The 17,223-nt window shown below is 39.8% G+C and overlaps 1 protein-coding gene across 1 annotated transcript in view; it reads right to left on the reverse strand.

Annotated features, from left to right (window-relative positions):
• The window catches only part of EXOC4 (exocyst complex component 4), an 826,096-nt gene that overhangs the window by 356,807 nt on the left and 452,066 nt on the right, over positions 1–17,223 (reverse strand). The window lies entirely within an intron of this gene.

The raw sequence follows: 17,223 nt of genomic DNA on the forward strand, positions 1-17,223 counted from the left end.
TATAATACAAGTGAACTTACAAAATAGAAACAAACTCACAGACATAGAAAACAAACTTATGATTACCTAAGGGGAAAGGGGGTTGGGGAGGGATAAATTAGGAGTTTGGGATTAGCAGATACAAACTACTATATATATATAAACAACAAGTCCTACTGTATAGCAAAGAGAACTATATTCAATATCCTGTAATTAACCATAATGGAAAAGAATATGAAAATATATATATATATACACACACACACACATATAACTGAATCACTTTGCTGTATACCAGAAACTAACACATTGTAAATCAATTATATTTCATTAAAAATTTTTTTTTAAATTTTGTCTTTTGCATCCACCAAACCTTAGTTTTGCTGAGATCTCTTTTCAGCTGACTTTGGAGTAATTGTTAAAGTGAAATTTTCTCAACAGGTCCAATTGAGTGCTCTCTGCCCCAAGCTGTTCAGCAAGAAAGGCTGTAAGGCAGGAAACGTCAGCTTGGGAAAACCAGATCTGATTTAGCAGCCCAAGGCCTCAGATTAAATTTACCAGCCCAAGGGCAAAATTTAGCATTGCTAAATCTGCCAGCCTGAGGTTCATTATTAATCATGATAATGGGGTTTTCAATTCTCACATAAATTAGATTGGCACGACTAGTGATTACATGTAAGATTTTTTTTTTGCTTATATAAGTCAGGGCTTTGTTAATTTTGAATAAGTCATTATGGAAAGAAAGTAAACTTCTTTAGTAGTTCAAGATATTATTATTATATTATTAGCCATCAAATCATACGGCTGCCCAGAGGGATACACTATTTCTCTTCTTTTAAACTGTGTTCTGTTTCTCCACCCTAAAAAACTCCTCCTAGGATTTAATGAAGGAAACACATAAGGGGTGGAAAGGTGAAAGCAACTGCTCAAGGTTTAGTGAAAGCTGCTACGGGGCCAGATGGTACTAGCTGCAGCAGGAATGACTTTGTTATGGACCACCTGGCCTCTTCTCCCTTCTTTTCTGTCCTATAAGACAGACTTCTTTTTTAATTTAAATTTTTATTTTATATTGGAGTGTGGTTCATTTATGATGTTGTGTTAGTTTCAGGTGTACAGCAAAGTGATTCAGTTATATACATACATATATCCATTCTTTTTCATATTCTTTTCCCAAAGAGCTTATTACAGAATATTTAGTAGAGTTTCCTGTTGTATACAGTAGGTCCTTGTTGATTATCTATTTAATATATAGTAGTGTGTATATGTTAATCTCAAACTCCTGATTTATCCCCCCCACCTTTCCTAAAACAGACTTTTTATTTTTGCCAAAAACTCCAATTCAGCTACTTTAATGGGCAACAGATAAGTAGCACAAATATATTCACTCCTCTGACAGCTTTCATCTTGCTAATCTGCAACGAATGAATTCCAAAGCAGGTAAATAATGTAAGATTACTAATGTAAACAGAGAAGTAACATTTCACTCATAAATAATACTCATAAGGAAAGGAATCTTTATTCTCTGAGGTATACGCATAAAAGCAAATCTATGAGATGATCACTGACCTAGAAAAAGGTCAAGAACAGCTTAAATAATAAATGCAGAAGTAGAATTCAGACTGACATAAATTTATTTTTCCTGCTACTGCTTCCATATGGCAATAATCCAATCTGAGAAGCTGAATTTATGTGGTCAGGCCTTAACTCAAAAGCCTGCTTGTTTAAAAATTCAACAATTTAGGGTAGTTGGAAGTAATAGTATACACCACTCTGCATTTTGAATGGCAGGGAAATTTTACATCGATTTTCACAGGAGAAACTTAAATGAACACTCTAGTAAAAATTAATGTATTGTTTTCCCTTTCCCAGTGACCTTTAAAATGCTTAGAATTCAAGGTGACATACCTAAGAGTTATCACTTCTGCTTACTGCATCAGTTATATTATATCAAAGACCTAAGGTTTCAATAATGTTTCCAAATTGGTTACTGATAGAGACATATAATTGCTCAAAGCAGAATCTAACAATAGCCAGCTTCCTTTTCCTTGTGAAAATGATACATTTATTTCTTTTTTTAACATTCCTCATTCTGCAGAATCGTGAATTTTTCCTAAAGGAGAAAGAAATTAACTATTTTCCTTCATTGAAAGAGCATCTGATTCCCCTCCTGAAACCTAGATAAACGTAGAAGCAACAGGAATTTAATGAACTCAGGTAAACCAGCTGATTATGTGTGGCCAAAGAAACGTTTTTCTCTAGTTTTCTGGTCTAACCTCTCAAAACCAAAATGCCTTATCGGTAGGTGTCTAACATTTCATGGCAACGCAACACTGATTTTAACGCAAGTCTCAAATGGGATAACAGGTGAAGTCTTTTTAGCAAGAAATCTTGAAGTTACATTTTCTATCTTGAGTTCTGCGCTCTTCTTTGGGGCCAGAACTCACATGAAGTTGCCAATTTCAGCAGATGCATAACTTCACCTATGGATCTTTACTTCCAAATCAATACGTTCGAACTCTACTCTGTCAAGAATGAGAAGGGTCTGAGTTTTTACCCTACTCACAAGCTAAGAAGTTAGCATGTCACAGTTTCAAGGATGCTGGCACAAGAAAAAAGCTCCGTGGGTCAGAGACAAAGTACATTTCAATACTTTCAGCAATAATAGGAGCCAGAGTATCATCACTTCTTTGTTCAGGTTCCTTGAGGCCCAACTGCCATGGATCCATGTGATGAGGGTCAACTAAGTACGTGACACATAGTGGGTTACAGGACAAGAGGGGAATCCTGAGGTTCTTTTTAATGGGCTGCAAGCAAACCTGCCCAATCTTTGCGCCCTGGAGGGATAATGGCCCTGGAGGGAGCCATTATTTTGGATACTGGACAGTAAACAACCTTGCCCTTTGCTCCAGAGGAGAGACACTACTTCTTCTTCCAAGGCTGGTCACCATATAACTGTCCTTGAGAAGATAATCCCCCCAAAAAGGGCACCATGCTATTCTGTCCACGAGATATGAAGAAACAAAAGAAACCCATGGAAAACTGTCTCCCAACGAACATCTTACCATGTATACCTTCCCAGTGGTTACAAGTAAAAGAGACACTCAACTCAGCAGGAGGTCAAAAAAAAGACCTGGCTGACTAGGAAGGTTCAAAAACTTCCTCCATCTTACATTCAGCATCATATTATGTCTGCTTCTTTCTGTTTCTAAATCTTACAATGGCCTATACCCAATGTCATAAAAATTTGTTCTCTGACATAGTAACAAAATTAGGAATAGGAATGAGACCTCTTGACTTTCAAAAGTATCAATGTTTGTGTTACACCACACTGCCTCTTTATTAAAAGAGATTCTCTATTTTATTAATGGTTCCAATTATCAGTTTTGATTCCTAGCTCTTTCCCTACGGATATTACATGAGTCCCAAATAGGTAACACTCAGAAAGTATGCTTGATGATGTTGCAAAGTATTTTTCTCTATAATAAGCTCCTAAGAGTATGGAAAATAGTAAACTGCAAGGTGATGCCACTGCTGATAAATGTGCAAAATATGGTTGTTTTTCTTAATCTTATTGAAAAAATGGAAATGAAGCTCCAAATTTTCCCATGTCTACCCCAAACCAAGGCCAGTCCATTAATTTAGTGACAAGAAGAATGAGGTCTCTGAATTTCAAGTTCTCCATTTTTCCCTTAATTGGATGTAGATGGTAAATGCAAGGGCATGTCTACCAGAAGCAAAAGGAACAGAACAAAACACCAATCCTAACATCAAACACCACTCAGCTGCATATTTACTTAGGAAAATCGAAGGGTCCTATCTAACGCTAAGTTCTATTTTAACCCCAAATTATTCCTTCTTAAAATTATCAGATAAATTTAAGCCCTGACCAACACTGCATGTTTTGAATGGCAGTCAAGTCAATCTCAAGTTACCCATACCGTTGCTGGAAAGTTCATTTTTCACATCTCCAAGCGGTCTACGTTCTGTTTATCTACCACAGAAATAGTGGTTGGTAAACAGCCACAGCTGGGCTGTCATAAGGATGCAGGGTAAGAAAAACACTGTTCTGATGCTCTTAAAAGTTCTTTTTCTCTGATATTTTAACAGAAAACCACTGAGGCAGGAGTGCAAAATTTACTACATTGTCAGAGGACACTAGTTTTACAACTCGAAATATCCCCGAGTAACTACTTCTCTTCATTTTACATGAATAAGAAAATAAAATACCTCCAAATTCAGACCCTAAGGTGGGCTGGTTTGTGCATCACAGTTTCCTTGTGAAAGTGGTCATTTCCTTATTGACGGTTGTGCCTTGAAATCTCATTGTTAGGACGGCTCACGGGCAACACTCAGGAGACAAGTCCCTGCATTCGTTGCATATTTAGCAGACTTAATCATTAAAATTCTGAAGTATCTGTATGATATTTCAACCTATCATTTATTAGCAAAATAGGTGTTATACACATTTTTGCGGCTAAGGAAACTGACTCAGAGATCTTAAGTGAGTGAGTGGCCCAGGGCCACTCACTTAATAATCCTTTATTGGTGACGTACTCCCCAAATCCCATAATTAATCCTATTTCAGGGACAGATTCACTTATTCAAGAAATAATGAAATACCATCCTAGGCATATGAGTTAGGAAATGGAGACACGGGGAGAACAAGAGAGGCACAGTCCTCGTGTCAAGAGGCCCACGGTCCACTGGTGGTGATGGGGGAAGACACGTCACGCAATCATGCTCCATCCGTCACAGTCCCACACAGTAAAGGCCGATAATTCTGAACTCCATTGCAACCCATCATTTCATTCGTTCATCTATCCATCATTTCTTGTTCACTTTCTATCAAGCACTACGCTGAGCAGGGTTGGAAAACAGAATGCTAAACTGCAAACTTGTCTAAAACTCTGGCTTATTACACTAAAAATAATTATTTCTTGAAAAGGGAAGCATCGTTTCTCAGGTTGTCAATTCAATTTAGTGAGAAATCACCAAAATCCACTTCAAAGAAATGTCTTTTATATTTATTGTCTTATAGTGTTTTTTTTTAATCTGTTACTGTATCCTATTAAAAATAACTTAGATGACTTTGTAAACCCTTTGTTTTTAAAATGCTAAGCTTCAAACTCTGCACGCAAAGCACAGCAGCAGATGGGCACAGGTGTGAAGGCATATTGCAACCAAGATTACAACTGGCCAGAAGAAGGCTGATGGTAAACCAAATGGAAGGTCAAAGTTCACACCACTCAACTCTGCAGCTTCCTGGAAAATAAATTACTGCTCACCTATAAGGTCTTCCTGCTTTCAGTTTCTTTACCTTTTAATATACCTGGAATGCCTACCACCACATTATTTTTCTGAAAAATTCCTCGACATGTCATGGTTTGACAAGAAGATCTCCAGTGGCTCCAAACTGACTGGAAGACGGTTCTTTAACTTGCATTAAGGGCCCTCCACAAATCCAGTCCCATCCTCCCCAAAATGAGCCCTTTCCCGGACAAAACTGGTCCACCCACCGTCCCCAGAACATGCCTGCTCCATACAAACATTCTCACTATTTCCTTCCTTGGAGAATAGATATCCTTCCTTTTCAGCTAATGTTCACTGAACACTTACTAGGTATTAAAATGTCTATTTTATTGAAGTCTCATTACAATACTATGAAGAATGAATTGTTATTATCCTAATTTCACATTTCAGCATACTGAGGCTTAGAGAGGTTAAGAACCTACGGTCACATAGCCAGTAAGTGGGCAAGCAGGGATTTGAATTGAGGTCTTTACTTTTGGGGCCCAAACTATCAACCACTGTGGTGCAATGAGCAGGATTATCTGATGGTGGCCCCAGCGCTCACGCAGTGTCACCTGGAAGACAAACTAGCTGGTGCAAGTGAACACCTTTTTCCCAGCAGAAGGGAATGTACTTCAGATCAGTTATCCACAGCCCTGGTAGCTTCCTCCCTCAGAAGAGGAAACTGAAACTTGCCATGGGTTTGAGAGCATCTAGTCCAGCAGATGGACTTAGACAACTCCTGTAGACAGCTGGGACATCAAACGGAACCGTCTGGAACCAAGCTGCCTAAGTATTCCTCCAATGCCAAGGCTGCTTTCTCATTCTCGCCCTCTGGTAAGGCAGAATGACAAGAGAACTCAAACCCACACTGCAGGCTTGCAACGCCCAAACCCAGTATACATCTCTGTGGCATGATGGGAGAACTGGGGGAACTGTGCCGTCCTTTTTCCTCGTCCTGACTTAGCCGTGTAAGTGTCCCATTTCCCTAGTAAAACCTATCCCTTAACCCATGCTGGGTGAGGTTGCACAATCAGTCTTGAACCCTGCCTGGCACATAATTAATGAAGACCTAGATGGAAGCCACTAGAAACAACCACCACCTATGATGCCTTCTGGCATAAATCTTACCCACTCCTTCAAAACTGAGCTGAAGTTCCATTTCTTCTGTGAAGAAGTGCCTGATTCTCCTCAGTAAAGGGGGGATCCTTGGGCCTCCAAGAATAGTATAGCAGAGGTTATCCTTTGGTCTCTGTACGAAGCACACCTTTGATATATATGTTATTAGTTATGACATCTTTTTCACAAACTGAGGCAGACCTCAGAGATATTAGAGGTTCAGTTCCAGACCACCACGATAAGGCAAGTGTCACAATAAAGTGAGTCTCACGGATTTTTTGGTTTCCCAGGGCATATAAGATTTATGTTTACACTATACTGTAATCTAGTAAGTGTGCAATAGCATTGTGTCTTAAAAAACAATGTACATACCTTAATTTAAAAACACTTTATTGCCAAAAGAAAAAAAAAACTAAGTATCATCTGAGCCTTCAGCTAGTTGTAATCTCTTTTGCTATAGTAGCATCAAAGATCACTGACCACAGATCACCATAATGAATCAATAATAAAGAAAAAGTCTGAAATACAGCAAGAACTACTGAAATAAGACACAGACGTGAAGTGAGTGAGCAAATGTTGTTGGAAAAATGGTGCCAATAGACTTGTTAGATGCAGGGTTGGCACAACCCTTTAATTTGTAAAAAACACAGTATCTGCAAAGCATAATAAAACAAGGTATGCTTGTGTGCATTTAGATTCCAATGAAATTGTAACCTTTTCCCAAAGGTTGGGGAGGGCCCCTATATATTTAGTACCTTCAATGGGCCCAGTGGCAACCCTGGGCCGCTGGGATTTAATGCCTATTTGCTGATTGTGTGTGTGTGTGTGTGTGTGTGTGTGAGAGAGAGAGAGAGAGAGAGAAAGAGAGAGAGAGAGAGAGAGAGAGAGACTATGTTTTGTGACTGACGGGGTGAGGGAGGGGCACACATACAGAACATTCACATTTTAGTAGGGTCTCGATGAGTCAACCAGACTAAAAAGCAGCAAGCTTCTACAACCGAATGAGAGAAACATAGCAACTCTTTAGTTATCCAATGAATAATACTTATTTAAAAGGAGAGGATCCCTATCATTTGTCAAATTATAAAGCTCACCTAATGATCACAAGTTCTTTCACAAGTTACTAACCTTGAATTACACACAAAAAAAGGGTAATTTAACTGATATCATTCTTTGGCAGCAGTCACCCAAAAGGATAAGAAAGAGCAGTGAAACTTTCAGAAGTCCTAATAATTCATCGTTGTCTGGACTTTTTTCTTTTTTTTCTTCTGTGTGTGTGTGTGTTTTTAAGAGTAAAGCTGAATCTGTGGAAAATATCAAGTAGAATTACTTGCTAACAAGATTTAAAAAAATGTTAAGTGAATGAAAAAATAATTTGTTTCTTTGTTTATATCTGAGTCTAAGAAACACAGAGCTGGTGTAAATTATAGGCGATTGAAGAAATATACTTTTAAAGAATTTCTAAAACTAATGTAAAACAAACTCTTTAATTATAAAAACACTCTAGAACAAAGCTCCAATTTGGGGGTATTTTCATTTTTATATCTCATGACAGGAGTCCAGATCTATATTAAAAATCATTTTAAGTCTTCAAGTCAAATAGCCATGGCCAGATGTGAAAAGTGCATACAGTTGGCCCTAGAATTCGTCCCTTGGATACTTGGTTCTGATACAAAATCCATGGATGCTCAAGTTCCTCATATAAAATGGCATAGTATTTGCATACATCCTACCCACATCCTCCCATACACTTTAAATCATCTCTGGATTACTTATAATACTAACACAGTGTAAATGCTATGTAAATACAATGTAAATGCTATGCAAATACTTGCCAAGTATGGCAAATTCAAGTTTTGCTTTTTGGAACTTTCTGGAAATTTTATTTTTTTTCAAAAATTTTCAGGCTTCCCTGGTGGCGCAGTGGTTGACAGTCCGCCTGCCGATGCAGGGGACACGGGTTGGTGCCCCCATCTGGGAAGATCCCACATGCCGTGGAGCGGCTAGGCCTATGAGCCATGGCCTCTGAGCCTGCACGTCCGGAGCCTGTGCTCCACAACGGGAGAGACCACAACGGTGAGAGGCCCGCTTACCGGAAAAAAAAAAAAAAAAAAAAAAAAAATTTTTCAATCCATGGTTAGTTGAATCCATGGATGTGGAGGGCTGACTGTACTTTTTCTGAGAACAGGGAGAATTTCTCACACAGATCCTTCTCAACCTGTGTTCTCCTCTCTCAAAATTTTCTAAATCCATGTTTGTAAACAGGTTGTGTTCACGTGTAAGTCTCTCCCATACAGAAGTATTTCAAGCTCTATAACAAGCCCTTGCAACTGTTCAATTTGTTTTTCCCACCATGTTGAAAGCCCTTTGATGGTAAGAGTCCCGTGTCAACTTTTTCACGGCTATGTCCCCAGCACTCTGCAGTGCTCTGCACACAGTAAGTATTCAATAAATATTTGCTGAATGAATCACTAAATGAATAGAATACATCTAGAAAAAGAGTATTTAACAAGTATCCTGCTAGAACAAACTTCTCTGAGGGTAGTAGAGTAACAGTCTTTGAGAACTTGTCTATAATATTTTCAAGCAGAAAAAAATTTCTTGATTGGCATATAGTATGCTTTCTACTATACAAATGTGACTCAAGGCAATGCTAATTGTTTTAATAATCTGCATCACCTATAAATGGTTCTCCCCATCTGAACAGGAGTAGTAGGCATATTAGATAGTAACTTTTCTATGAAGAAATATGCTTTCTAGAGAGAGACTAAGAGCTACCATGAGAAGTAAACTTCCTAGTTTCCTGTGTCTACACTGAAAATACCCTTTCCTCCCCAAGTTCAATAATTAAAGGCACTGGCACCCTAGCACCCTCCCTTTTCTTCCCCTCCCCGTGCTCTCTCTCTCTCTCTCTCTGAATGCCCCTAACAGTGAAGAGAAAACAAACAAGCAAGCAATGTCTCGTGAAACAACAAGCAAAATGCAGAAGAAGTAAGAGGGGGTCATCTTCTAATTCAACAAAATTAATTAGGACTGAATGTCCCCAAGAAGCAGCTTAAGAAGTAAGAGAAAAATATTGATTACAAAAGAAGACCAGGGATAGGTCAAACATCTTTTAAAGTCCCTACAATACTCAGTCAAAATATAGGAGTCTTCATGTTTAAGACTCTAAATTACTCCAACTTTTAACTTAGAATTTTTAACCTTGGATATCTCCTGTTTGTTGAACTCCAATATTACTACCCCCCACCCCCCCACCCCCCCCAAAAGTCATTAGAAACACTAATGATTTCAATGACTACTCCAGGGTCGGAGGGAAATGGTTAGAGACCAGATCCATCTTTGCAGTCTCAGGTGAAGAAAGACCATTTCCATCTGGGAGTGTCCAGGCGTGGCAGCAAGAAACCAGAGGACAAGGAGACCTCTGAAGTCCTCAAATAACTGTTTTGGCAGTTCAGAGCCTCGAAGACCCAGCACAATGTTACCCATAATTGTTATTCTCTGCCTTCTAGTCTTCCTCTAGCTCTAACACCCAGCCAGAAACTGTTGCTCTTTTGTGAAGATCAAGATAATTTTTGGAAAAAAAAGTCCAAAGTGGAGAAAAAAATTAATGGAATCAGAAGGTTTATACCAGAAAATTTGGAGATGAACAGATACAACCTACCCTGTTCTATGGAAGAGAAAATGAGGCCCAGAGATGGGATGCCTTGCTCAAGATCATGTAGCGACACAGCAGAGGCTTAAGTCCAGAATCATTTATTCCTTTCTAGTCCAGAATTTTTTTTTATTATATTATGACAGTGATTATGATATGAATGGGAAAGAGAGCTAGAGTTGGGTTCCGAAGATGAGGACTCTAATCCTGGCTAAGCCTTAGGTAAGTCACTTCCCCCCTAGATCCTTTCCACTGTCAGATGCTAGCTAACTGAGAAGAGTTATTTCCTAAAGTAACACTATATATTTGAGTGTACAATACAGACCATCCAAGGCGATCTAGCTAACAGTATGCTTTCAGCAGCAAGCGAACACAGCAGTACAACAGATAATCTATCTTCTCATACAGCAAGAAGTCCAAAGGCAGGAGTGCCTCAAGAATGGGAAAATCAAGGCTCTTGCCCTTGTTGTCTGTGATTCTCTTGGCTCTTCCCTCCTTCACTGTCAACTTGTCCTTAGGTTACCTTCCCTAAAAATTGAAAAAGAGAGAAAAACCTCTCTCCCAACTGTAGAATAAAAATCCTTCCTTTCAGTAGGATTGGGCCAGAAAATAATTTGAAATTTATCCTCTTCTACACTAGCTGAGCTCTTCAGAGCACCTAAACAAGCAGTGTTAGAAGTATTCAAGGGCCATTATGATGGCCCTAATTATAAGCATGTATACCCCAGGCTGACAGTCTGAGTTCCTGAAAATGTAGGGGGTCTATCAGTATCTAGCTGACTCTATTTTCCCTATAAACATCCATGAATTGCTTAATACCATGTACTTTTATGAGATACTCAAAAGTGATCGTGTGTATCTTTATCAGTGGGTTTCAGTCTGTGCATCCTGCTACAAAAATCCATGAAACCCCCAACTTTGAGTTTCACTAAATCCGTTTCTCTCTCATTTCGGCCTGAGCATTGCAATCTAACTCTATAGGTAGCAAATTGAAATGTTTAGTGGCCCAATGCAGACAGATCGAATCTGAAAAGAATACGGCAATAAGAAGCAAGGCATCAATATACAGTAAATCTCTCGCCAACGACAGCGATGATGTAGGTGAATGACTGAGCATTTGTTAAACTTCTACCATCGTGAAAATAACCTATTATTTTCCTGGTTGTGCACTGAAATGCCTCCATCACCAACAGAACAAGTCAGTTAAAAATGATACAGTTTTTTTTCTATCACTGTTGTTCTATGCGGACAGTGTGGCATATTGTACCCCCACCACCTGAACTCCACTTTACCAATAGTGTGCTTAATTTACCCCTCTCCTTCCTTCATTTTGTAACATGTTCGATATACTGGTGGTGATGGCTTTTCCTTTTTATTTTTTATTTTTCTTGGCTGTTAAAATTCAGCCTGAAAGAGATTAATTTTAAGCCTAACATGACATGGTTGTCTGACTGAGGATTGCTTATAAAAAAGAAAATAAAAAGAATGGGGCAGTCATGTCAAAGTAAAACAAAGGAAACAGAAATTAGTAGCAGCTGCACTGCAATACACTTCTTTGTCGCTCTGACTGCACAATAAAAAATAGTTGAGGTTACAAGATAGGTCTCACATAGTAGCATTTTGTATCTGCACCTACCAATTTATATCCCAACTAGTTTCCATGTCTAAATCATCGCACCCATACAAACAGGAGACACGGCAGCTCCACTGACCCAGGACTGTAAGCAAGAGAGAAGCCACAGGAAGGCGCCTAAAAGATCAGACGATAAGCATATCCCCAAGGTCTGCCCCAACCTTCGAGGTGAGCCCCACAGCCACCTGAGTTGTTTCTGCTAAGCTTCTCCCCAAGTGCTGTGGACTAACGGCTTGTGTGCCCCCAAAGTTTGTATGTTGAAGTCCTGATAACCCCCAACGTGATGGTATTTGGAGGTGGGAAATTTAGGAGGTAATTAGGTCACAAGGGTGGAAACTTCATGAATGGGATTAGTGCCCTTATACGATGGGCACTGTATCTTGTAAAGATATAGCAAGAAGGTGGCCCCCTGCACATCATCAAACATGCCCTCATCAGACACTGATCTGCTGACACCCTGATCTTGGATTTCCAGCTTCCAGAACTGTGAGAAATAAATTTCTCTTGTTTAAGCCACCCAGTCAGTTGTATTTTTGTTACACCAGCCAGGACCAAGACATCAAATATTCTGTCCTAAATGCCTGACTATAACCACATGCAATGTTTTATTTAATTCACAAGTTCTTTTATGGCTAATATAAATTTCTCAACATTCACAGGCAAAGTACTAAGAATCTAAAAGTAAATGCTCTTGTTCATCTGCCATTTGATGTTAAGAGGATAATGGTGACCAAATTGAATATGCCATGATAATAAGTCTGTAATAGTAACAATAACATCAACAATCATAATAGCAGTCCACTTAACGCACAGAGTGTTTACCATGGGCCAGGTACTCGTCTAAGTGCTTTACTCACAAAATTCCTATGAAGTAGGTTCTATCGATATCCCCATTTAACTGATGAGGAAACTGAGTCAATGAGAGATTAAGTCATCCGTCCAAGGTTTTGTAGCTAGGAAGAGATCGGCACCAAGGCTATCTGTTTACAGAGCCAGAAGTTCTTCACTACTACACTAAAATCTCATATTTCCCTAAGAATGAAATAGAAAACAAATTATGACAGTGATGATTCCATCACAGGAAATCTTCAAAACAATACTAAACTCATATAGACAATGATTAGATATAGTACCTGAGCTACTCGTCTGAGGCTTGGCCAGACACACATTAAATACGATTATGCCTCCTTCTATTAAGCCAGATGTAATCAAAACCTTAATCAGACAAGAAACAAGGTGTCTTTACAACTTGGAAAATAACAACTCTAGCCTGCTGGGGCAGAGCCTGGTGACAGGCCACCGCCGATAATCAGCAGAACTTTTCCCTGTGCCTTAATCAGTAACGTGTGAAACTGTCTTTCCCCCTTTTTATTTTTAGTTTTCTTCCTCTTGATGTCATCTCCCGAATACTATTCCTGCCCCAAATCCATATACCTCTATAGCACCCCCCCCCACCAATGTCAACCTTGGCAGACACTGCCTAATTATAACTGGCTGTCCCTTGCTATTACACCAACTACACGATTAAAGAGGAAACTGCTTATCAGAATCACAACTCTGAAGATACTGCCCATTAAAGATCTTCTTGTTGTTATTGAGGGGAAAGCAGTCACTTGTGCTACCAGATCAGACTAAACATAACAGATGTAATTTCTGTTGAAGAGGTCATCAAGCCTAATACTACAAAATGACTTCTCTGAAAAAAAGCAACTGAATGGTGAGCAAACTTACAGGCTCTAACGTTACTAAATGCTGACATTTGGTAACGTATTCTCATAAAGAGTGTGACCATGGGTGATGGTATAGTAGTGGAGCTATGGGGTGAAGGGGTCCGACGGAGCAAGGTTTAACTACTGTTGCCAACTCCTATTGCTTACTGGTTGTGTATCTTGAACAGCTTACTGGGACTCAGTTTCTTCAACTTCAAATTGGAAATAATGGTAATAACATAGGTTGCTATGGGACTTCTGAGAGAATATATAAAGCACCTAGTACAGTGCCTGTAATAATATAAAACCTTCTCCCCCACCAGAATTTAAGCTCCAGGGTGGCAGAGATTCTTGTCTATTTCTCTCCAGAACAAAATAAATGCTCAATAAATATTTAATGAATAATAAAAGAATAAACATCGACTGCTTCTTTCCTTTTAGCCATGTTGATTAATGTCAATTCCCTTTTTCCAGTGATGTACAAAGAAATGTTCTTACTAGGACTAGGTAAGTTACTGAATCCAATCAGTATGTCCCCACAAAGCCATCCAAAATGTTTGCTCTTTCCCAAATTTAGCATTTAAAACTAAAGAAGAGTTTTTGATAATAAATGCCTTAAACTCTTCATTAATTTTAGTTTCCTAAGTCACAAAGAATTCCTTTTTCCTGTATTGACCACCAGTCTACTTTTTTTGTCTTCTTCTTCTTATGATAATTCTTGTACATTGGGAGGTTCACCTGCATTGTAACAGAAGAACTAACAGATCTTAGTTTTGTCTTAACTAAGACAAGTAGGATTGAGAAGTAGGACTGTCTTAACTGACAGCTGTGTGGCCTTTTGCCCTAAAACTCCTGTGATACTGAAGGTTTTCATTAGGTTCTATCTTAAGGATTTCAAAAAATCATTTTGTAAATAACATGAACTATACAGCACCACACAAATTTCAGCTATTATTTCTATTATTCCATTACCTAAGTAACTGCCCATTGTCACTTGAGATAATCGGGACTAGTCCAAAAGATGGTGGAGAAGTAAGACGTGAAGGTCACCTTCCTCCCCACAAATACAGCAGAAATACACCTACATGTGGAACAACTCCTACAGAACACTTACTGAACGCTGGCAGAACACCTCAGACTTCCCCAAAGGCAAGAAACTCCCCACATACCTGGGTAGGGCAAAAGAAAAAAGACTAAACAGACAAAAGAATAGGGACGGGACTTGCACCATGGGAGGGAGCTGGGAAGGAGGAAACGTTTCCACACACTAGGAAGCCCCTTCAATGGAGGAGACGGGGGTGGCGGGTGGGGGGGAAGCTTGAGAGCCACAGAGGAGAGCGCAGCAACAGCGGTGCAGAGGGCAAAGCAGAGAGATTCCCGCACAGAGGGCCGGGGAGGGCGGGGGCTGGGAGCTGAGGCTCGGGCTTTGGAGTTCAGATCCCAGGGAGAGGACTGGGGTTGGCTGCGTGAACACAGTCTGAGGGGGGTTAGTGCGCCACAGCTAGGCAGGAGGGAGTCCAGGAAAAAGTATGGAACTTTAAGAGGCAAGAGACCATTGTTTTGGGGTGCAGGGAGAGGAGATTCCTTCCCTGTCTGCCCACAGAAGGCAGAGCACCACTTAAATGAGCTCCAGAGATGGGCGCAAGCCACGGCTATCAGCGCGGATACCACAGACAGGCATGAAATGCTAATACAGCTGCTGCAGCCACCAAGAAGCCTGTGTGCAATCACAGGTTACTATTCACACCCCTGCCACTAGAAGCCTGTGCAGCCCGCCACTGCCAGAGTCCAGTGATCCAGGGACAACTTCCCCGGAGAACACACGGCATGACTCAGGCTGTTGCAATGTCACGCTGGTCTCTGCTGCCCCAGGCTCACCCCACATTCTAATTATAACTACCATACCTCTCCCTCCCCCCAGCATGAGTGAGACAGAGCCCCCTAATCAGCCTCTGCTTTAACCCCCTCCTGTCTGGGAGGGAACAGAAGGCTGAGGGCGACCTACATGCAGAGGTGGGGCCAAAACCAAAGCTGAACCCCAGGAGCTGTGCGAACAAAGAAGAGAAAGGGAAATCTCCCCCAGCAGCCTCAGGAACAGCGGATTAAATCTCAACAATCAAACTGAGGTATACTGCATCTGGGGAAAACCTGAATAGACAACGAATCAACCCAAAATTGAGGTGGTGGAATTTGGGAGAAACTGTAGACTTGGGGTTTGCTGTCTGCAACTGACTTGTTTCTGATTTTTATGTTTATCTCAGTATAGTTTTTAGCGCTTGTTATCACTGGTGATTTGTTTATTGGTTTGGTTGCTCTCTCTCTCTCTCTCTTTTTTTTTTTACTACTTTAAAATTTTTTAATTTTAAAAATTAAAAAAAATTTAAATTAAAATTATTTTATTTATTTATTTATTTTCTCTCTTTTCTTCTGAGCTGTGTGGCTGAGAGGGTATTGCTGCTTCAGCCTCATGTCACACCTGAGCCTCTGGGGTGGGAGAGCCAAGTTAAGGATATTGGACCACTAGAGACCTCCTGGCCCCATGTAATATTAGTTGCAGAGAGCTCTCCCAGAGATCTCTGTTTCTACAATAAGACCCAGCTCCACACAACAGCCAGCAAGCTCCAGTGTTGGACACCCCATGCCAAACAACTAGCAAGACAAGAATACAACCCCAACCATTAGAAGAGAGGCTGCCTAAAAACATACTAAGTGCACAAACACCGCAAAACACACCACCAGACACAGCCCTGCCAACCAGAAAGACAAGATCCAGTCCGATGCACTAGAACACAGGCACCAGGCCCCGCCACAAGCCACTGAACCAACCTTATCCACTGGAGGCAGACACCAAAAACAATAGGAACTATGAACCTGCAGCCTGAGAAAAGGAGGCCCCAAACACAGTAAGTTAAGCAAAATGGGAAGACAGAAAAATATGCAGCAGATGAATGAGAAAGGTAAAAACCCAGCAGACAAAGAGATGAAGAGGAAATAGGCAGTCTACCTAAAAAGGAATCCAGAGTAATGAGAGTAAAGATGATCCAAAATCTTGGAAATAGAATGGAAAAAATACTATAAAAGTTCAACAAGGACCCAGAAGAACTAAAGAGCAAATAAAAAATTATGAACAACACCATAAATGAATTAGAAATTCTCTACAAGGAATCAATAGCAGAATAACTGAGGCAGAAGAACGCATAAGTGACCTGCAAGATAAAATAGTGGAAAAAATGACTGCAGAGCAGAATAAAGGAAAAAGAATGAAAAGAATTTAGGACAGTCCCAAAGACCTCTGGAACAACATTAAATGCACCAACATTTGAATCATAGGGATGCCAGAAGAAGAGAATAAGAAAGCTTCTGAGAAAATATTTGAAAAATCCTATGGGATGCAGCAAAAGCAGTTCTAAGAGGGAAGTTTATAGCTATACAAGCCTACCTCAAGAAAGAAGAAAAATTTCAAATAAACAATCTAACCTTACACCTAAAGCAACTCGAGAAAGAAGAACAAACAAAACCCAAAGTTAGCAGAAGGAAAGAAATCATAAAGATCAGAGCAGAAATAAAAGAAACAGAAGCAAAGAAAACAATAGCAAAGATCAATAAAACTAAAACCTGGTTCTTTCAGAAGATAAACAAAATTGATAAACCATTAGCCAGATTCATCAAGAAAAACAGGGAGACGATTCAAATCACTAAAATTAGAAATGAAAAGGGAGAAGTTACAACAGACACCACAGAAATACAAAGCATCCTAAGAGACTACTACACGCAACTCTATGCCAATAAATTGGACAACGGAAGAAATGGACAAATTCTTAGAAAGGTAGAACCTTCCA

The sequence above is a fragment of the Kogia breviceps genome, chromosome 9 (genome assembly GCF_026419965.1).
Source record: "Kogia breviceps isolate mKogBre1 chromosome 9, mKogBre1 haplotype 1, whole genome shotgun sequence".
Taxonomy (NCBI): Eukaryota; Metazoa; Chordata; class Mammalia; order Artiodactyla; family Physeteridae; genus Kogia; species Kogia breviceps.